The 24005-nt window shown below is 42.2% G+C and overlaps 1 long non-coding RNA gene across 1 annotated transcript; it reads left to right on the forward strand.

Moving 5' to 3' along the window:
- The first annotated feature begins 12550 nt into the window (after positions 1–12550).
- On the forward strand, positions 12551–15085 carry LOC115578198 (uncharacterized). The gene is made up of 2 exons (XR_003983395.1): positions 12551–12780; positions 14416–15085. It is a non-coding gene; the product is annotated as an uncharacterized LOC115578198 (long non-coding RNA).
- Positions 15086–24005: the final 8920 nt, after the last annotated feature.

Below are 24005 nucleotides of genomic sequence, written 5' to 3' on the forward strand. Positions count from 1 at the left end.
TATATATATATATAAATAAAATATCTATATAATATACATTTTATTTTATTTTTCTTTGAAGAAGTTCAACACTGGTGATCCAGCCAGTGCAGCATGTGAGCGGCTTTTTAGTGTTGGTAAAGATGTTTATAGTGCCAACTGGATCCGGCTGTCTGATAAAAACTTTGAGAGACTGCTCATGTGACATCTAGTTCTAGTGCCGAAGTGTTAGTGCCTCTGAAGTTCCTGTGATGTTGACCAAAAGTGTCAGCTTTTGTTCTTTAAAAAATAAAAGTTGAGTTGAGAGGCATATTTGTATGTGAATTTTTTGTAGGCTATTATATTTTGTTTCATATACATCATATGTTGATTTATTTAACGCTGATTTAAATGAGTATAATGAGTATAAGTAGTTGCTAAAGCTACTTTTTTTAGCAGTAGTTTTACAAACCACATTTCTCCAGGAGTAGAAATGCAGTTTGTTAAAACTACAGCCAGGCTGAACTACATGTAGTTTTACATGCTACGCTTGCAAACTAGCTTCCCCACTGCATATACAGTGTTAATATTTAATGGGCCCTGGGCCACTCTGCACTGAAAAAATTGGGCCTTAAGGTCGAAAAGGTTAAGAACACCTGCTGTAGGAGACTCCCGCGTTGCGCAGCTCAGCCTTCACTTGGTCGAACGATGCTCGGAGCCTGCCGACCTCAGGGCTCATGTCAGGGAAGGTGTGCACGGGAGAGCCATTGTAGATCAAGCAGCCTTTATTTCTGGATAGTTTCAAGATCTTTTCTTTTGCAGCCTCACAATAAGCGCCCGTGACCTCTCTCTGTTCTGTGGTTTCGGGGCGAGGCTCCTGTGTGCCCGATCAATAACTAACGGTGCATCAAAGTTGTCCTCCCCCAGCACGGCGGACAAAAACTCTGCGGCAAAGCGTCTCGGGTTCTCTGCTTCACTGCCCTCTGTGACTCCGACAATACGGAGGGTTTGTCCACAGCTTCTGTTCTCTAGATTCTTGCAACTTTTTATAATCCTTCATTAACATTTCATGGCTTTGTTCCAAGACCGCTATCCTGTCAGTTGCATCACTGAGTAAATTGCCCATTTCTTTCTGATCGTTCGCTGTCTGTGTATGTGTGTTACGTAGGGACTCCATCTTCTGCAGGATCTCCTCCCGGAGCGCGCCGACGTGCGCCCTGACTTCTTCACGGAGAGAGGAGATGTCGTTCCTTATCTCTCGGTGCATGCTTTCTATCTGTGCTTTAATGTCGGTCGTTATCCCCTCTCGGTACGACTGTAGCTCGCTTCTCAGGGTCTTCACTGAAATAGGTGAATCTTGCTTATCATCCGCCATCTTTTGTTCTTTCTCGGCCACAGATGATGGCGTTAAGAGTTTTTGCATGTATCTTGGGCTATTCCCTCTTATCATGACAAGGCGTGCAGTCTTACCAGATCAGTCCTCATACACCTCCCAAATTTCCCTTCTTAAGATGGTCTAGGAAACTATTTTACAGAAAAGTTTGACGGAGCTGGCTCTACCTGCTACCTACTCCATGCAGCTGGAAGTGGAAAGTCCTCGGAAATAGATTTAATGTTAATGTTTGATAACCCTCTGCAGTCAGTGTAAAGTGTGAAGTAGTTTGGATGAGCGGTTCATCAAGCAGCAAAACCAGAAGCCAAGAAATCAGACAGGCATCTTTTGAACAGAAACTAAACCAGAAAACCAGAACCAGAAAGAGGTGTAACTCTAGTGTTTGTGCCAAGACTCTTCTGGTCACTAATCTTCATCTCTTCTTCTCCTCATCTTCCTCTCTTCACTTGTATCTATTGGCTTCAAGCTATGCCTCCTTTTCTCCTGAACTGAACTGAACAACTGGAGGTGGAGTAAACAAAGCCGACCTCCCGACACTGAACCATCTACAATCCAGATACAGAGTCTCACACTGACTGTCTGTGGCTGCAGCAGGACTCTTCATACCTGAGAGTTTCCAGTCTCCAGCCTGGATCCTCCAGTCGAGCAGACAGCTGCTTTATTCCTGAGTCTCCTGGATGATTGTAGCTCAGGTCCAGCTCTCTCAGATGGGAGGGGTTGGAGTCCAGAGCTGAGGCCAGAGAAGTACAGCCTTCCTCTGTGATCAGACAGCCTGACAGCCTGCAGACACACAAAACAACACACATCACACATCAGCTGAGGGTCCTGATGGTTCAGTGAAATGAATCTGTGTTTAAGGGTTTAACATTTATTATATTCATCATCTTAGTTTTCACTAATTTACTAATCAGCACTAAACAGAGTATAACTGAAGCTGATGGAAATGCCATTTGTTTTGCAAATATTTAGTCATGAACCAACATATTGTACATATTAAAATAATGACCTGCAGGTCATTATTTTAAGGACAACAAACAACCAGATCTTGCATCGCAGGCGGACGCTGTGAGGAGTTCAGCTCGGAGTCGATCGAGGACAAAGAGGGTAAGATTTATTAGAGTAGATCTGTTTTTGGTCAATGTGACAATTATTCTATTAAATAATAGATGTGTTGTATCCATGCGCAGTGCATCGTGCAGTACTGATCGTCTTTATTGACTATTTTTACAGTTGCTGGAAGCGACACAGAGTGCTAGCTGAGGATGAGGTGGACCTTTGGAAGTGCGCCGCCATGGACCTGATGTCTGAGGAAGAAGACGGCACAAGATGGCGGGTGTCTGGATGAATTGTGCGACCTCCGTCCTTTCGCAGCCGGGAGCTCACCGAGCTCTGCGCCACACTGCTGTGACATGAGAGGCGATTCCGAAGTACAGGGCAGCACCACAGACGTCTGCAGAAACAGACACTTCGCGGTGCTGTAGGATTTTGGGCCTCTTGTGAGCTTCCTGTTTGTTGTGTGGGCAGTTTATGCTTTGTACATGCTGTGTGTTTGTGTTTGTGCTAATAAACAAATGTTCCTTTCTTTAATACATTCATTCATGTCATTGATGATATCATAAATATAAATGAATGAATGAATCATATAAATGTATATAAATATATATATATATATATTCCCACTGGGGTTTGCATTTATAATGACCCAGGGTGACCAATCACGAGTGATTTTGCTTGATAATTAGCAGTGGTTTCATCCAATACTGAGTAAGGACATTCAAGCCAGCCCACACGTTCTCTGGCCAGGCGTGGTTTCGCTGCTATTCATATGAAAATTAGAGGCGTTCGCACCTCCGGGAGCTCCGCTGACGTCATGGTTCGTTTCCGACAATTTTCGGCACAGACAAACGCCACGTTCACAGCCTGTAAATTGACGTTAACTGCCGAAAATTAGGGAGATTTCCGGGCGTTTACGGGGCCGAAAATCCCACTTTTCATGCAGTGCTGATGATGGCATCAGATGAAAAGTCAGAGGATCACCCAAGTATTCACAGTTCATCCTGAGGGGAGCATGAATGTCAAAACCCACATGACAACCCATCCAATGGTGAGATATGCAAGTCAGAATAGACTGACTGACCCACATTTTATATATATATATATATATATATATATATATATATATATATATATATATATATATATATATATGTACAGATTAGTGGTGTCATTGGTTTTGTATTGTTACTTTGATGAGTGAAGGATCTGTTAAGTTGTCAGACTGAGAACACTATGAGAACATCACACTCCTGTCCACACAGATGTTGTCTCACCTCTGTTGTGCTCTGTTACTACCTCTGTTGGAGGATCAGAGGTGGAATGAAACCGTCACCCCATTCCACCTTTGAAAGTTTCCCACCTATGGTGAGGTGGAATATCGACATCGAAAAATTCCTGCCTTGAAAAAGCAGTGTGAATGGGGCTTCTGTGTCTCTCTGTCTCAATGCAACCAGTGGAGACAGATGGTGTCCCACCACTTAATCCGGTTCTGCTCGAGGTTTCTGCCTATTAAAAAGCAGTTTTTTTTTCTCAACACTTTGTTGAATGCTTGGTCATGGGGGAAATGATGGGTCTCTCTAAATTGAGTTATATTAGCAGTATGATCAAGACCTGCTCCAATTGTAAAGTTACATGAAATAATGAAATAAAATAATGAATCTTGACCTGAGGGTGTCAAGGACACATTGTGGACTCTCCAGTCCAACAGACAGTAGCTTCACTCCAGAATCCTGCAGGTTGTTGTTATTCAGGTCTAGTTCTCTCAGACTGGAGGACTGGGAGCTGAGAACTGAGGACAGAACTTCACAGCTTGTCTTTGACAGTTTACAGCCACTTATTCTGGTGAGAAAAAAAGAAGAAAGAGGAGGATTATTTATATAGAACAGCTCACAGACATGACGGCAAATGGCCCAGAGGTTGAACTTAAACCCTGGGAAGCTGCTGAGGACAAAGATTCTGTACATGGGGCGCATGCTCTACCAACTGAGCTACAGGAGCACCCCAGAGGGTCCCACTTTTAAGATTGTTAGTTACCAATTCACAATAGGCCTAATAAGCTTGAAAGGAGCAGAACTGTGAATAAAATTAACATTCTAAACTATTTATTCACCTGTATTTAATGCTTGCACAACCAAAAACATATATATGTGCCAAACACATTATAAATGAGATCAAATAAATGTTTTCACAGAGAGACAGAGCGGTCAGGTCACTCAGTGTCTCCTGAAGCTGTGAGTTTTGTGTATGTCACAAATTATGCTGGAATGTGGTTCAATGCTTCTTAGTGTTTAAATACTTTTGGCACATGAGCTCTGTAAGTCCTACAAGCAAGAGGGTGTTTCTGCTGTGAATCAATGAAATGATGAACTCAATCACGATGTGTGTCTAAGTGTGACGCTGTCCATCGCACTGAAATGGAGAAGAGATTGACAGACAGATGGAACATGCCACTTCATAGGGTTTCTTGGCCTGCTGCCTTTTGTGGTTGTAAATAAAACACTGGGCCTACATTCCATTTCTGGTGAACTACTATAGTAGCCACAGCTGCCCTGGGGCAGACTGACAGAAGCGTGGCTGCACATTCAGCGCCAACGGCCCTGAATGACTGAGTATATATAAATATATAAATGATTTCATAACAAACAGTGATCTGACCTCAAACGTTCCAGATTGCAGTTTGGACTCTCCAGTCCAGGTAACAGTAGCTTCACTCCTGAATCCTGCAGGTTGTTGTTACTCAGGTCCAGCTCTCTCAGACTAGAGGACTGGGAGCTGAGAACTGAGGACAGAGCTTCACAGCTTCTCTCTGAGAGGTCACAGCCACTCAGTCTGAATAAAGAATAATGAGCAGAACAAGAAAATAATAATTCTATTTGGGTCAATAACAGCACATTTACTCCATTCTGAAGAAACTTCTCCACACTTACAGAGCTTTTTTGGAGGCTTTGACCACTGGCAGCAGCCTCAGAAGAGCCTCCTCTGAAGCAGAGAATTTCTTCAGGTCAAACACATCCAGATCTTCTTCTGATGACAGTAAGATGAAGACCAGAGCTGACCACTGAGCAGGAGACAGTTTATCTCTGGAGAGACGTCCTGAACTCAGGTACTGTTGGATCTCCTCCACTAGAGAACGATCGTTCAGTTCATTCAGGCAGTGGAACAGATTGATGCTTCTCTCTGGAGACAGATTCTCACTGATCTTCTTCTTCATGTGCTGAATTATCAAGTGATTAATTTTTGAGCTCCTACCCTGTCTCTGTCAGCAGACCTCGTAGAAGGGTGTGATTGTTCTGCAGTGAAAGTCCCAGGAGGAAGCGAAGGAACAAGTCCAGGTGTCCATTGGGACTCTTTAAGGCCTGGTCCACAGCACTCTGGAGGTACTGTGTCACTGCTGATTCATGGTAGACTGACTGTTCTTCTGACATGAGATTGACACCAGAGTTTAAGAATGTCAGATGGACATGAAGAGCAGCCAGAAACTCCTGAACACTCAGATGGACGAAGCAGAACACCTTGTCCTGGTACAGTCCACTCTCCTCTTTGAAGATCTGTGTGAACACTCCTGAGTACACTGAGGCTGCTCTGATATCGATGCCACACTCTGTCAGGTCTGATTCATAGAAGATCAGGTTTCCTTTCTGCAGCTGCACCAACGCCAGTTTTCCCAGAGACTCAATCATTTTCCTGCTGTCTGGAGTCCAGTGTGGATCTGTCTCAGTTCCTCCATCATACTTGACGTTCTTCAGTTTGGCCTGAACCACCAGGAAGTGGATGTACATCTCAGTCAGGGTCTTGGGCAGCTCTCCTCCCTCTCTGGTCTTCAACACATTCTCCAGAACTGTAGCAGTGATCCAGCAGAAGACTGGGATGTGGCACATGATGTGAAGGTTTCGTGATGTCTTGATGTGGGAGATGATTCTTCTGGCCTGCTCCTCATCTCTGAATCTCTTCCTGAAGTAATCCTCCTTCTGTGGGTCAGTGAACCCTCTGACCTCTGTCACCATGTCAACACACCCAGGAGGGATCTGATTGGCTGCTGCAGGTCGTGTGGTTATCCAGAGGCGAGCAGAGGGAAGCAGGTTTCCCCTGATGAGGTTTGTCAGCAGCACATCCACTGAGGTGGATTTTGTGGCATCAGTCAGGATTTTAGTGTTGTGGAAGTCCAGAGGAAGTCGACACTCATCCAGACCGTCAAAGATGAACACAACCTGGAACTCTTCAAAGCTGCAGATTTCTTTGGTTTCAGTGAAGAAGTAATGAACAAGTTCCACCAAGCTGAACTTTTTCTCTTTCAGCACATTCAGCTCTCTGAAAGTGAATGGAAATGTGAACTGTATGTCCTGGTTGGCTTTGTCTTCAGCCCAGTCCAGAGTGAACTTCTGTGTTAAGACTGTTTTCCCGATGCCAGCCACTCCCTTTGTCATCACTGTTCTGATTGGTTCGTCTCTTCTAGGTGAGGCTTTAAAGAAGTCTTCTTGTCTGACTGTTGTTTCTGGTCTGTGTGGTTTCCTGGATGCTGTTTCAATCTGTCTGACCTCATGTTCTTATTGACCTCTGCAGTCCCTCCCTCTGTGATGTAGAGCTCTGTGTAGATCTGATTCAGAAGGGTTGGGTTTCCTGCTTTAGCAATTCCCTCAAACACACACTGGAATTTCTTCTGAAGGTTATTTTTAACTTTACGCCGACAAACTGCAGAATGACTTTCCTAATAAACACACAACAAAAAAGATCATTATGTTATTTATGAAGAGAATATGACATTTTCTTCCCCTAAAGTAACACATATAAATATGTTTCCATGTCTTTTGAGACAGTACAATCTTTCTCATTGATCCAGGAAGCTAATCTAAGAAATCCTCTTACTGCTCTGCAGACAGTCAGCCAGCTCCTCCTGCTTCATTCTCCTCAGGAAGTGAAGTGTGATCTTCAGAAATGCCTCTCTGCTGCTCCTCCTCTGCTCTTCATCCTCACTGTCCAAAACCTCCTCATCCTCACTTTGACTCTCTAAGCGTTCTGAGCGATCTGAACTCAGAACCCTCTGGACCTTCTTCAGCTCGTTCTTCACAAAAGTGACAATGTTCTCCTCCAGCAGCTGAAACAGAATATTATGTGAATGAGACAATTTAAACCAAACATCAGATTCATGTTGGACAGACGGACAATCCACTGGTCTGTAAAGTGCAGCATGGAGTTTAGTCGTTGTTCATGTACAGACCATAAATATGGAGTCCAGGTGTGTCTGATGCTGCTGGACAGACAGACATCTGGGAACCTCTGAGCTCTCCTGGTCGACTCTGTGGAGGAATCATGAAGAATTAGAAAACATAAAAACAACGATCTCCAGCAAGATCTCTGATTGTCTGATTCTGCTCTGCGCCTGTGAATGCAGCATGACTGCACTGCCTGTGTACCAAGTGAGACTGCAGATGGCGACTGGGCTTCACCTGGAAACACCAAGGTGATATCTGATCAACAGCTCTTTTGCAAGTGTGTGAGTAGATGACAATGTAATTGAATTATTCTCTTATGTTATACGCTGTTTACTGTTTGCATGAAGCCAGGGGTGTATTTTGTAGAGTTAGTTGTTTCTGTTGAGTCTGTTTGAAGAATGTGTTTCAAAGCAAGATTCTAGCTGATAATAGTTTGTGTGAGTTTTGTTGCTGCTACTGCATTCTGCTGGCTATTATTTCTGCACAATTCACTCATAATATTCACCTGCTATACAGTGGAGGAAATAATTATTTGATCCCTCATTGATTTTGTAAGTTTGCCCTCTACTTTTAATGGCTACAAGAACATTTGCAAGAAGCTGGGTGAGAAGGAGACAACTGTTGGTGCGCTTATTCGAAAATGGAAGAAACACAAATTGACCGTCAATCTCTCTCGGTCTGGGGCTCCACGCAAGATCTCACCTCGTGGGGTATCAATGATCATGAGAAAGGTGATGGATCAGCCCAGAACTACACAGAAGGAGCTTGTTAATGATGTCAAGGCAGCTGGGATCACAGTCACCAAGAAAACCATTGGTAACACACGACACCGTAATGGATTAAAATCCTGCAGCTCCCGTAAGGTCCCCCTGCTCAAGAAGGCACATGTACAGGCCCGTCTGAAGTTTGCCAATGAAGACCTGAATGATTCAGAGAATGATTGGGAGATGTTGATGTGGTCAGATGAGGCCAAAATCGAGCTCTTTGGTATCAATTTGACATGCCGTGTTTGGAGGAAGAGGAATTCAGTCTCCGGACCTTAATCCTATAGAAAATCTATGGAGGGAGCTGGAGCTTCGAGTTGCCAAGCGACAGCTTCAGAACTTGAAGGGTTGACTGAAGCAGACTGAAGGATAGTCTGCTGGAGCAGCAGCATCTCGGAAGCAGATGATTGTTGATTCTGAAAAAGGGGCTCTAAAGGCCGGTGCAGAGAAAGAAACAGGGGATGGCACTTGGAAAACCTCCTAAGAGCAAAGGCTGAGGTTTTGAGGGAGCAGAGGGCAAAGCATTTTGGCATTGTTTTGTCCACAGATTTGATAATATCAGAACGCGGCCGTTTCTGATCCGGACTCAAGGCGCTAGATTCTGTTTTAATAAAGATTGCTTCTTCACACCACCCAGCTTTGCCTCTGCAGAAACATTTATGATCAAACTACACGCTGACACCTTAAAGAAGAGAAGCCCAGAAACCACATGGTCTCAGTAGCTAAAAACATGCAGGAGTTGAAATGTGCCAAAATAAGGTACTGAATTTGAATAACAACTAGCATGAGGAAAACCTAGAAAAATTGAGAGTGTGATTGCTGAAAGCAGTTAGTGCACTTAAGAATTTGCACTTGAGAAGCTTGGCCACAAACAGCAAAACTTGTCAGTGACAGTCAGTCAATTCCTATAATGTTTTAGATACTACATGTCGACCCTGGTGCTATACAGGAGAAATACCAGTAGAGGGAACTGTCTTGCTCAGTATGTTGATCCCATCCTCTGATGGAGTGTAAAGCAGATAAAGAAACGGAATAACTACTTTTTTATAAATATCGATATCCATGTGGACAATGATTGAATTTAGAAACTCATAAAACATGTCTGAACAACCTCCACCTGTGTGAGACACTAAATATTATCAAATTTGGAGGTTGTGTCTGAACATCTCTGTTGCTCAAGGCGGGGTTTGAACTCAGTTTTACCATAAAAGCCGCCCACTGTGCCAGCTGGCGTTTCCACTAAGCTATTCTCAGTGACCTCTGACAACCTTCACAATGTCACATTTTGTTGACGAAAAATTTAACTTGTTTTAAGATTTCACATTTATATTCTCGTTTTCATTTACAGATAAAAAAGCCCAAGCTCTTCATAAGAAGACAATATAATGCATATTTTCACAATAATAACATGACTATATATGTTTTTCAGGTCTGTTTTTCCAGACAACTAGGAAGTCTGGATTCTCCATCTACCTACTCTGAAAAGTGCACTAGAATGCCACTCAATGAACTCTGGGCACATTCATGTACTCTGCCATGAGCGAGAAGTTGTCTCATTTCGCACAACAATGGCAGCACCCATTGGCAAAGGGTAGGTTGTATTTGTGGACTACATTATTTGCGAAAGGTTTAGATGTGTTTCCACACATGAAACTAAGAGGAGATGTATAATGCATCTGTTATTTCACGTGTAGTTTTCCTGCTAACATCAGCCAAGTTTTGTGTTCACTTTTGGTATTTTGCACCTGGAACACTTTGAGGACCGAAGTTGAAAGTTTCTAAAATATTCCGACCTTTGATGTTGTCTGCAACACAGCATACATTTGAAATGGTATAGTGTAGAAAATCAACACTGTGTTGTATCCATTACCCATTAACACCCTACACCTTTGTGATCCACACAATATTGTCAAAGTTGGTGGTTGTGTCTAAACAACACTGCCTCTGGTGGGAATTGAATCGACAATCTCTTGAGCTCTACGAGGCACCTTTAGTGAACCTCAGTCAACATCAAGGATGCATACTGTCACATATTCATTGGGGAGGGTCACTGTCTAAGGTTTCATTTCACCACATGAACACATCATGAAGCTGTGGGGCTGAGGATTCTTACTTCATCAATTGTCATGTGGGTTTACTCTTGGAGAAGATTCAGAGTCTGGGCCTGAACAACAACAAATTCAGGCTTCAGCCTTTTCAAGTCCCAACATTCTTGGCATATTTCTGAACTCCTGGAGATAAAACTACTTTACTGACTCTGGAGAGGCAGCAGGTATATGAGGTCAGCCTCTGTTGTTTAAGTTGTGATCACAGGTCCTCTGTGGATGGGAGCACTATGTTCACCAGCTGGTCTCCAACTGTGTCCGTCTGCTGTTTGCTGCTCAGCTTTTACAGCTTTTTCTTTGAAACCAGTGAACTCTCTCCACCCTGAACCAGAACAATAGTTCTGGAAAAACTGTAGGCCGTTGCCAGGAAAGTCAGAGAGTCTTACCCAGCTGATCCTGATTCATTATTTTCAGCCCTTCTACTGGATTTGATTCCCTGAGACAAGTCGCAACATCATCAACTGACTCAGACGACCAGAAACATCAGATTCTACTGAACTGGGCTGGACTTCTCCTTAAACATGCTCCCCACCATACACTGATATTCCATCGGTTTTCCTCAGAACCAGAGTTTTTGCTTTTATTGATTGATTTATTGACATCATGACAGTCTGGTGAAAAATATTTCAGATTGGGGCATAGTTTTGTTTTTCAAATGGGTTTTAAATACCTTTTATCAAGAGCAGGATGTCCATTTTGGAAGAACAAAGGGTGATCCATAGAGCAGTCACTCTTCATGGACACACTGCTGGGTTCTGGCTGTTTCATCTTCCTCCTGATAGAAACACAGAAAAACAGCAAATAATCTACACTGCAGCAAGAACACACTGAAGCTGTATCTTCTGGTTCCCTATTTGACACTTTAAATCCAGCAAATATCATGCCACATTCAGGCAGCAAAACTACAATAGAAAACTCTCCGAAGGGAACAGAATCAAAGTTTGAGCATCTAAGATAAATATTTTTTAAACAGCTCTGATGGAGCTCAGGATTAATCAGGAGGGCAGCTGCTTCACTCCAAACAATCTTACTCTATGTGTTGAATGTCACAGAACATTAATCAACATTATATCCTGATCGATCCTGTCGGCGTGTTGGGAAATAATAATAATGACTGAAGTAAAGCTGCTGTGCATCGTCAGTAAACACACACAGCATCTCTCTCAATGCAGAAACATCCTTTTTGTTTCTTCTCTGCAGGATCGCTGCAGGTAATAACACCAGTATGATACAGCCTGCTGATCTGTGCATCTGTATTACACACACTGGGAGAGATTTGATACTTAAACATAGTTTTGCTGTTTGAATAATCTTTAAATACCTTTTATCAAGAGCAGGATGTCCATCTTGGAAGTGCAGAGGGTGATCCATAGACCAGTCACTCTTCATGGACACACTGCTGGGTTCAGGTTGTTTCCATCTTCCTCCTGATAGAAACACATAAAACAGCAAATAATCTGCACTGCAGCCAGAACACACTGACACTGTGTATTGTGAACACATCTGACAAAATGTGCTTGTTGTTTCCTGTCATCCTGTAGAACTGTGTTTTCTTCACACAGTTTTCTTCTATGACTTCCTCTGCCTTCACCTTAAAATGAGCCTTCGCTGTTCAACAAACGGCTAATTTGCATACAAGCAAGACATGAAAAGAAGTTTTGTTATTTAGCGCTAACTGACACATGAATGTATCAGATACCAGAGGTGGAGAATACAAATCCAAGCTGACCTGGTTTGTAGTTCCAGTGACATCACTGGTTCTCAGAAGAATGCCAGATTTTAAGACCCCAAATTATAGAGATTAAGGTTGAAAATGGACAAAGTTATCCACTAAAGATCTTCAGACACAAGAGGTGCTTTAACACAACATCAGTCAGAGTTTAGATAACAACACAGCACAACTTCCACTGCTGATAAAGTGCTGAAAGATTTGACAATCTTATATATTGTTGAGCTCTTTTGAACTGGAAGTTAAACCTCCTGTGGATCAGAGATATTAGACATTTAAATTGTGTTTTATAACCACGCTGGATAAATAACAGTTAAAAAATGAATCATTAATCCGCTTGTTAAGTCGTGACGTAGCAACGGTCCGATAATACTGTTTCCGGGTCCAAGCTGGGTCCAAGCCTCTACTGTGGTGGCTGAGGCGCACGTCTGTTCAACATGCCACAGTGCTATGTCCCCTGTTGCTTGAATAGATCGGAGTTTAAGGAAACTACTGGTAATCAGTTGTCATTCTACTGCTTCCCTTGCGATGAAAAAGAGAAGAGGAAATGGCTGCAGTTGATACGGTAAGTTACAATTCTTATACGAATAAAGAAAAACAAAAGCAGAGTTCGCTACCTAGCTAACGTTAGCGCCCACTCGCAAAGCCAAACCGGCTCTTTGCGGATACCCCTGATATAACTTAGGTTATGGGTTAAGTTAGGGTGTTTGTTGTTAAGAATTCACATCTTCGTGTTTCGATCTTCAGCCCTTTTCTAGCTAGCCGCCTTAGCTAGCTATCTTCGTTAGCCCTGAGCGAAGATAGCTAGCTAAGGCAGCTAGCTAGGCGGCCACCCTCTTGTTTCAACCGAAACATGAAGATGTGGGTAATGTTAACGTTAAGTAGCATGAAAAACCCTATAAAACCCATTGCATATATCAGGGGTATCCGCTTTCATAGTATCTGTGCTGCCCAGTTCAATTTAGCTAATCATGGGTGTCAGCAAAGGGCCGGAGTAGCTAACGTTACAGGTTTTTGTTCTAACCAAGGAAGAGCACAGCTGATACTCATGTCATCATGTTACCTGTTTAAATCCTGCCCTAACCAGTTCTCATTAACGTTATGCATATACCGTAAAATACCAAATAATAGCCGGGGCGTTTATTTGTTTCAACCAATTAACAGACCAGGCAGCAATTTGGGACAGCCGTTTAATTCCTTCCTCACAAAAATCCGGGATGAAAATGTCACAAACTTGGCCAGCTTCTCTGGCATCCTTCTGGGCAATAGTTGTCTTCTGCAAGTGAAGTTGTTGTGGTGGAGGAAACAATTCATCCAACCAGCACCTGCTGCAAACTCCTCATCTCTGCTGTCACTCACAGTGGCGTACATTTATTTCGCCCTGATCATTTTGCGGGACACTCTCTCGTGGCGTGCCCGTTTGCTGATAACTCATTCCCGCATGTTTATCTCAAGCTCCTCTCTAGCCTTCTTCCTCCCTCCAGCAGACAGCCTGGCCCTGCTGCTGTCCTCCTCAGACAGATGCTGAAGCTCCGTTTCTCTCACTCTCTTGGGATCGACAGAGAAACATCTAGCAGCTGCTTCTGCCGAGTTTTCTCTGCATATTTTACGACAGAAAGTTTGAATTTCAAGTCGTACTTTTTATTTATTTTTTGCTGCACCGGAGCCATGGTGATCATCAGTGTGATACTGACTGACAGAAAGCAGCACAATATGTGAAAAAGGCGAAGAAGAAAAACAGGCAGTGTCAGTGGACACGTCTTCTTCCTTGATTTAAAAAAATAATAATTGAATTAGACCCAGCATTTATTTGGAACTGGCGGTTATTTATCAAAATATGCACCTGCACCCGGCGTTTAAAGGGGACCCTGCTATTAATTGAAACCCGGCTATTATTTGGTAATATACGGTACATTAGTGCATAACCTGTCTACACCTGCTACTACAATAGTAGCAGGTAAAATATTCTATTTTATTACTATTTTTTTTAACCTCTGCATTTTAAGTCTTAGATTTTTAATTTTGTTTTCACTTTTAGTTGCATGTTTCTTTTTTCTATATATATTGTTTGAGCATTGTTGGAGGGAGCCTCAGATTTTAGATTTTCATTGTCAATGGCTGCTTCACTGTAAATGTTGTGCACATGACTAATAAACTTAAGTAATGATGATCAATTTCTATCTTCTTTCTTTTTTAACAGGTGTGAGAACTTCACCCCAAACTGCAACTCCAGGGTGTGCAGTTGGCACTTCCCCAATGGCAGGAAGTGAACAATACCAGACTAATCTCCAGTGCCAGGATACATGTGGAGTGATCCATTCAGAGGCTGAAATTGTTTGGCATTTTGCACCACATCCCATAACAGTTCAGAAAAAGCATCAACAAGATACTGAAAGTGTGTCTGTGTCTTACAAATTTACAAACACCCACTCTCCATGAAATTGAATGAATGAATGAATGAACTAGAGCTGCAACAATTAGTTGCACTACATGAATAATACTTCTTTCTTTTTACTACAAGAAGCTAATAATACTTGCAAACTTGTAATACTGATTCTTTAACTACATGATGCTAATAATTATTGCGTTCTTTTACTAGGTTAAGCTAATAATACTTTTACCACATTAAGCTTATGATACTTGTGTTCTTTTACTGATTATTTAACTACATTAAAACTGAGAATACCTATGTACTTTTAGAATTAACTGATTGTCGATGTGTGTTGAAACTTGTTGAATAATGCTGATTCATGCCCGTTAAGGGAGAGACAGGTGTGCTTTGTCCCCCTGTGGGCATCTTCCTAATTTACTGTTCTTGTTTGTTTTGAAAACCTTTTTATTAAAAAAGTAATACCAAACAACAACAAAAATGTGTTCTCTTCGTTTATATCCAGTAAATTGCACTGTGAAGTCCCAAAACTTAACTTATAACACATATCACAATTAATTTAAAGGACATTGGTAAAGATCATTGGTCATTCAGGGTGATAATAATAATAATAATAATACATTTGTAATGCACTTGACATTAAAACAAATCTGAAAGTGCACATGTACAGATATTAATGAGAACACTGATGAGACAGGCGCTTAAAATCACTGTTTTCCTTCACAAACAGTATTAGCTGATGCCTTCAGATAGAAGGTACAGGTTACCAACTGTAAACAGATAAGATATATACAGAATTTATACAGATATAAAATCTCCTTGGTTCCACTGTACAGAATCAAGCTGCTGAGGAGTGGGAGATGAAGTGTGCGTAGGCTGCTGAACGTTTTCTTTAGATCATGTTGATGTTGGATGTCAATGACACTGACTGATCCTCAACGTGCACGTAAATTGAAAACAGTTATACCCTCACCCGAACACATCTAAAAGACATTGCCTGTGCTGTGTTTACATTTATAATAATACCTGTGTAGCTAGACAGGGGGTGGCAGATCATTAAATGTCGACTAGCCTAACCCTCCAAATCCTGGCTCATACATATTTAGTTTTTCAACTTTGTTTACGTCCAGAGTTATAGCAGTACTCGGGTAGATTCCAGAAAGCGGGTTTAGTGAAAACCCTGAGATGAGGGAAACTCTGGGTTTCAGTTCCAGAAAGAGAGGTAACTTAAACTCTGGGTCAGTTACTATGATAACAAACCCTGACTTTCTCTCTGTCTCCTCCTCCCTCTCACAGAGCCAGACACACAATTTTATTCCCTCATTGATTTCGTCTGTATCAAAGCGTGTATCGAAGTGCAAATCACCCACCACATTATTACTAGATCAGATTGTGAGTTTACAGTCATGTCTCTATATCTTTAATCTCTAAAAATATAATTGAGGTTCAAATATATAATCTTCAGTTGCTGGCCCCTGTGTTTTATCCCTGTCAGATTAAAGATGTTGGCTACAGCCAACACAGTAACGTTACGCCATACAGTCAGATTCACCACTTTATCATCTATTAAGAAATGTAAGTCCGTAAATGTAAGTCTAAATGATGTACTAATGGTAACCACTGAATAAAACTTCATTGTGTTAACTTATTTACACCTTTCCCTGCTCTGGCTCAGGTTTCTTTTAAAAATAATTGCATACAGTCTGCATTTTGAAATGGAGGCGCTGCCTTTTATTTACCCGTTGCCATGGTGAATCGTAGTATCGGCGCTCCAGCTGCTTTGGACCCGAAAACTCAGATTTTCTATCGCTGGGTTCATCAACTCAGAGTTCAGGGTTAGGCTCAGTTTGTTAAACCAGCTTTCTGTAATAGACCCCTGGACGTTTGTTCTGTGTGTTGTTGTTGTTTTTTTTTAATAATACATATCATCTTTAGATGTCAACTAGCTAGCCAGCTTACTGCTAACTTCTGACTCACCCCAACCTCGTAAACCTTCTTTTTCATGGATGCCTGGACGCTACCCTTGATTATACCACCTGGCAAAACAGCTTCACTCATCACTCTATCGGAGTTAAAAGAATTTAGACCCTTTATAACCCTCAATGGTGCCTCGCTAAAGAAGGAAGTTATGGTGAAAAGGTTCACTGGTTCCGCCATTGTTGTTTGTTTTTCCGATCTGTCGGAGCGTTTGGACCCGGAAATGGATGTTACGTCACGTGTGATGTCAGACTTAACAAGCGGATAATTAAATGTTATTAACAGCTTACTTCTTTGGAACTGAAAGGTGTCGATCATTAAAATTAATGATGTGACCTTTTGACCGGTCACTCTTGAAGGACACACAGCTGGGCTCAGGTCCAGGTCCAGGCTCAGGTCCAGGTCCATGTTCAGGTCCAGGCTCAGGTCCAGGTCCAGGCTCAGGTCCAGGCTCAGGTCCAGGTCCAGGCTCAGGTCCAGGCTCAGGTCCAGGTCCATGTTCAGGTCCAGGCTCAGGTCCAGGTCCAGGTCCTGGTCCAGGCTCAGGTCCAGGTCCAGGTCCAGGTCCAGGTCCAGGTCCAGGTCCAGGTCCAGGTCCAGTGGTTTTAGAGGGAGGGCCTCCCTCCTCTCTGTCCTCACACTGATTCATGCTGCTCAACTCACACACACTTTCATCTGGAGAGGAAACACAAATCATTCATCTGCACATCAACTGAAATCAGCCTTTGGGTCAGAAACACTCTTGAAGGACAAAATGTCTGAAAGTCGACTTCCTCTTCTAACATTTAAACTCAGAGCACATTATTCCACAACTCACTGACTCTATTAATACATATTTCACTAAATGGCTGCTGCAGGACATCAAACCAAAACTAAATCATGTCATTAAATCATTTGTATTCTGTTTTTTACTGTTCTCTACTAATAAAGTCGCTCACAGCAGTGACGTGAAATCTGGAGACAAATGTGAAAATGTCTTCTGACAGAAAAGAGACAGTGGACTGATCCAGGACCTGTCTTCACTGATCTGCAGGAAGGACAGTGATGTCATCAGTCTGAGGTTTATTTCAAAATAAAAGACTTCTGTCACACAGTAACACCAGTGACTCCAGAGGACGATCTCTCATCATATGTTTTATAATATTTATTTCTAAGTAAACATTATGACATTTTAAAGGGTATAAAAACAGTCACTGTCCTTCTGTACATGACTGTGGAGACTTTCTGTGGAGCTTGGAGTGTTAAATAACTGATTAAACACAAATACTGACAAGTTGATTTAACCAAGAGGCAGAAATTGTTCTAATAACCTGTTGTGTTATTATAAAATATGACAGTCTCAGGTGTGTTCAGGTGGGTTTTGTCTGTAGAGGCTATGACGTCTCTCACTGACGTCACGTCTCCTGTCAGAACATCAGCTGCTGGACTTGGATCAGTCCACTAGATGACGTCATGACGCTGTGGTGGAGTCAACACACACGTTTCTCTGATATCTTTTAATCTAAAAGAGTCAATCTGGTCATCTGTTGTTTATTTAAAACATTTATCTGCAAAGTCAAAATGAGAATCTCTTCCTCTGAGAAGTAATCAGGAGCAGAAGTACTCAAGTAACGTAACGGGCACTTTAAGTACTGACACTGAGAGCCGACGTGTTCCTGCTGACTGCTGCTCAGTGATGAAGTTATATTTGTATTAATTAAATAAAGCTTCAGACTCCTGGATGTCCTCTTACTGCCTCCTCATCAGTCCTGGACTGTAAATACAACCACAGATTATTCACCGACACCAACAGCTGCTCTGCAGCCGCGTTTAGTGCGTCAGACAGCGGGAGAGCGGCGGCTCGTCTCGGCCTCCTCCACAGGCTGATTCAGGCAGGAGAAGCTGCATTCAGTCATCAGTAAGTGGAGCTACACAGTGACAACCACTCTGTGTTCACACACCGACCAACTAATCTCTAATCATCAGTCTATCCTACTGAGGACAAGATAACAAACCTTCATGTGAACAAACAGGTCCACTTGGTTTGTTGGCACCAGTTCTTTAGGTCCAAATGGAGCCGGGTCAGAACCAGGTGACAGCAGACAGGCAGAGTGAGCTGGAGTCTAACTGGACAAACAGATATGCATCAATCCTGCTCTGGTTCAATGATTGTGTCAGTGCAGTGATCATCTCTGATCTATTCACAGTGTTGTGTTACTGTACAACAACATGACAACAGTCTTTATACTGTACGTACCATCACAGTTAAACCTATACAGAGACACAACAAACCTACAGTGACTGTGACAATAAAACAGCAGCTCAGGTTTTATACAGGTGAATATGTGACATGATGACCTCATGAAGACACAAGTATTTAGATGTAGCTGTTTAAATCCATCACACCAGAGTCTAAATGATGCTGTCACATATTTATATGACAGCTGTGTGTAAAGTTTGATGGAAAGAATCAGTTTTCATGACAAAGAACTTTTGTGGAGTTCAAACAAAATGGTGACCTGTTCTCAGTTAGTGTTTGAGTGACAGTTTCAGGAAGTGTTTAAACAAAGAGAGGCTGGAATAGTTTCATGTTCTCTGCCCTCCACATCTGATGACAAGATAACAAACAGGTCGACTTGGTTTGTTGGCACAAATTCACTTCTCACTTTAGTTGTTTTCACAGTAACGGTCGATCCAAAGACTCAAAAACAACACTGTCGTTTCTTCATTTGTTTCTCGGATTTTCAGGAAAAAGAAAATACAACTAAAACTAGTATTAAACTGATGGACCGTGTAAAAGCCTTCAGCTGCACTGTAAATACTTTGTGAGTCAGGAAGTTTTTAACTAGAAATCTACCAGAATGAATGTTCTTTTAACATTTTGAAGGTATCTAATAAAAATATTTGTACATTTGTTCAGTCAGAGACACAAACTTCAGTTCAGACGGTTGGATTTTTCTGTTTATAATGAAAACAGGAGTAAAAATACTTATTTTCCTGACATTTAGTGAGTTTATGTTGTTGACTTATTAGACTCAGTAGTGAACTGGCTGCTTTTCCATCTCCAGCTGAAGCTCCAGGCTGTCAGACTGTCACCTCTGAGCTACAGAGTGCTGTTAGGAGACAGGACGGACACACAGAGACGTCTTTGACAGGACGTCAACACTGTTGTTCTTCACTCTGCTCACAATGTTAGCTGTTAGCTGAATGTTACTGTAAAGTTAAATCATATCTTACCTTCACAGGACTGAAAGCAGCAGGTGAGAGTAAACACAGTCCGTCCTCAGCAGCTGACGGTCTCTCAGGTGAGCTTCATCACAGGAGGAGGAGCCCAGGTGAGCTCTCACATGCTGGCTGTGTCCAAATTCAGGGGCAGCATCCTTCAGAGTGCGTATTTGAAGTGCAATTACGTCACTAAGCTGCGCGAAGCCTGTCCAAATTCAAAGTGTGCTCCAAATGCTCTTTGTCTTTCCACCATTAGACGTTCAGAGGTTGACTTATATCTTATATCTTATTGTGACTGTGGAGATGTTAGAGACTCGTTTTACTTCATGTACATAAATGGACCAAGATGAACAGATTTAGATCAGGCTGTGATCCCTGTAAAGTCTAGTTAAACGTTGGAATAAAGAGCTATGTTTATGATTATTATCCTTATGATGATTATATTTTTGCTGTATCAGAACTCTTTTGTCTGTTTCACATTTCATTGTGTTTTAGGGAGTAAACAGAGAAGCTTCGTCACTCTCCGAGGTCAGAACAACATTTGGGAGTAAGGCTATAATATATAATAATAAATAATAAATAGCCGATTTGTCAGTCCTGATGTCACTTTTTGTAAATCTTTGCATCCCTGTGTTAATGTGATCTTGAGTTTACCTTTTCTCTTGCTTTGAGGAGGATGAAGAAGGACACGAGGCTGCAGAGAGGATGGAGAGGCTCTTATCTGCTCCAGAGGACAATACTTACATTATTTCTGTTATTTAGTTAAATGTATGAGTTATTTTTTAAATTATTTGTTCATAATTGTTCATTTTATATAATTCATGAAATAAAATATTGTTCTATTGTTACACGTTGTCTATTCCATTCAGTATTCACAGCATAAGTACAATTTATAACAGCCAACGGCATCAAGTGCTACTTTTCAGGGACACTATTCACAAAATTACAGCATAAATAACTATTTACAGATTATTATTAACTATTAACAAAAACAGTTATTATTAAAAACAATGTTAAAACAGTTATAGATGATGTACAGTAACAGGCTGATGTGCTGCTGGGCTGGATGGTGTCAGTGGGACATCATCTGGGTCGGTACTCAGGGTGTTTGGGGGTCCAGTCTCCTCTGTCCACCACCACATCCTCCATCTACTGGGTCTGCAGTTCTGACTCCATCCACGGCTGGTCACTGGTCACTGAGAATGTTTTAAGAAAGAGGCAAGAATTATAATTTCATACTCTAATTATAATAATGATCATCATAATAAATTACAGCAAACAAAACTATCTACCAAACATTTTAAATACAACGCCTTTAAAATCTAAAACAAAACCATATGTGGCGATCAGCAGTTTATATGTCAGCATTAACGTAATGTATCTGTATGTTAATGAGCCCAAACTGTTAGTTAGCTAATAATGATAATAATGATAACATTGATAACATTACTGTGGGTTCAATAACAGGTTTACCTCTCCACGGTCCTCTCAGCAGGAGATAAACCAGAGCTGCTTCTCCTCTTCCTTCACAAGCAGGAGGATTAAAAAGGAAATCAGGAATTCCTGAAGCTCAAACAGATCTGACAGTCAAACTTTACTCTTCTTGTCACTTTCGAGGACCTGAGCTGTAGAAATAGTGAGGTGTGGGTCGGGGCGGGAACATCTGGTGACGCAACCAGGAAATGCTGCGAAGGGTAGACCGTCCCATTTCACAACAGGCTGACGAGGCCTGCAGGTCTCTCTGAAGGACCCTGCCTTTGCTGGCGGCGAAGGATGCTGCCCCTGAATTTGGACACAGCCTCTGTGTACACGCCCTGATGCCTGCTGGGTCCTAGTGCTCAACCCCGTGCTTAAAGCTTGCTGGTTGACGTTGTGAAAGTCTCAGTGTTGTAAAAACTCTTTCACTTTGTCCACATCTCAAACTTTGCTGTGTCGGGTCTTTTATGGAATCTGTTCTGGAAAGTTCTTCAGAAACCTGAATATCAAAGGCAAAGATACAAACTGTGAATCTGATGTGTTTTTCAGGAAGAATAGAAACTATTTAAAGCATTTATTTGATCCATCCATCGCTCAGACTTACAGAAATATCAACTCTTTTCATTCCTACAATATATTTCATGTCTGAACTGTCATTAACTCCACTAAAGTCCAACAACGTTGAGGTTCTTGTACTGGAACATTTCCACGTTGTGCTCCTTTAAACTTGCAGTCAGTGACATTATTGAAGAAGGCAGATAAAGATAGAATGTTTTCCTTGTTGTGCAGGGTCAGGGTTGTTACGTGGGGTTCCACTGCGCCCACGCTGCAGGAAACGCCCAGCTGAAGCTGCACGACTGGGGGGTGGACTTCACCTGCTGGTGCTCCTACAAGGTGAGCTGACAGGAAGAGTCCTCCACATGTCATTCATATGAGAGTTCAGGTATACAGTGTGTATATGACTGACCATTGTCTGCTCTCACTGTCTGAACTCAGCTGCTGCAGCTCCACTCTCACTGGGTTTAATGGGGCCATCTTTGCTTCTGCTATCTACTTCTTCCATAGAAATCTGTGCTGCAGGTCCAAACTCTTCCTTCACTGATGTTCTGAAAATAACACCTTTCATACTTTTCACTGGCCGTCACATGAAGTAGTTTGATTTCACAGCTGGATGTTTGTACTGTGTTGACTTCAAGCTTCTCTTTCTTTGTTTCAGCCGCTCACAAATGAGGAGCAGAACAGGAGAGATGCATGATGGGAGTCTGAGTCCAGCAGCAGCAGAACAGGAAGTCAGCAGCAGGTTCTGCAGCAGTGAAACAGTCAGAAGCAGCTGTGACGTCACGTCTCTCCTGTCGTCTGCACAGTAACTGAAGTCGTTAATGAAGAGAGGAAGTATGAAGGAAGAGAAAAGAGGAACATTACATCATCATCACTGATCACTGTTTGTAACCTGGAGAGGAACTGAGTACTTTTACTCAACTACTGTACCTGTGCAGGTGAGTTGTTCAGTCAGGATTCACACACACACACACACACACACACACAGAGCTGGATCCCTTAAACAGCCATGATTAGCGAGTGTGTAAATGAAAGGAGGAACCTGGATGAGGATGAGAACATGAAGGAACTTGAAGGAATGATGGAGCTCAGTGTCTCTGGTTCTGACTGAATGTGGACCTTGAACAGATCCGTGTGTGCAGCGGCTGCAGAGGTGACAGTAGAACCGTCTGTTCAGGTTTGGAGGCAGCTTGCATCGTTCTGTCTGGACAGTAGTTCTGTTTTAAACCACGTGTCCTTTCCTGTTTGTTTGAATCAATGCTATATCTGTTTTTATTGGAGCTCAAATATTCCATACGTGAACTATTTAGATTCATCAGACAGATGGAAACAGAAGTCTGGATCTTATTTGAGTGCAGCAGTTCTGTTTCTGTTTCTGCTGCTTTCAAATCACATGATTTGTGTTGAGAAATTGTATCCTGGGGGAATCTGCATGACATGAACCTCTGGACTCACAGTCCGCTCTGTACATTGTAATGTGTGAATTGTGACACATTTAATATAGGAGGTATTATTTTTCTGAACATATTTGAATCTTCCTGCATTTCCTTCTTCAGAGGGAAACATGCTGCAGATCAGGAGCTGCTTTTGTCTGGTTCTCCTGCAGAACTTCATGCCCTCAACATCACCCTGTTGAATCAGATCCTTTAAATAAGCTGTTTCACTCTGTCAACAGACAACATGCATGTTTTCATACTGACTTCATGTCTGCTGTCATGAAACCACCAAGGTGTGAAGAAGACAGACTGCAGGAGAGAAAAAGGTGAGGACAGGTGAGAGGTGGTGTGGTTCATTGGTCCTGCAGACTGAAGCTTCATCCCTCCACTGATTCAGGATCTGAAGTGGCTCCAGAACAGTCCAGGCCTTCACAATGTGTCTCTGAAGCATCAGCTGGTGTTCACAGCAGTATTATTGTCCTCACATCCATCAAGCTGCTAGAGGAGGGATGTTGCTGTTTCATTAAAGCAGCTGCTGATCTTTTTCACATCCTGCATTGTTATTGTGCCTTTAAGAAGCACAATCTGGTTCCTTTGTGGAGGAAGAAGTGGAGCATGTTGCTGCTGCTGCTGCTGCTGAGGGCTTTTCTTCTTCTTCTTCCACTGTTTTCTGCCTTCTTTCTCCAGCCTTTATTTCCATCATTGTTGTCTGTATGTTTCATCAGGAGGACGCTCTGCTTAGTGGCACAG

This window comes from Sparus aurata, unplaced genomic scaffold, assembly GCF_900880675.1.
Source record: "Sparus aurata unplaced genomic scaffold, fSpaAur1.1, whole genome shotgun sequence".
In the NCBI taxonomy this organism is placed as follows: Eukaryota; Metazoa; Chordata; class Actinopteri; order Spariformes; family Sparidae; genus Sparus; species Sparus aurata.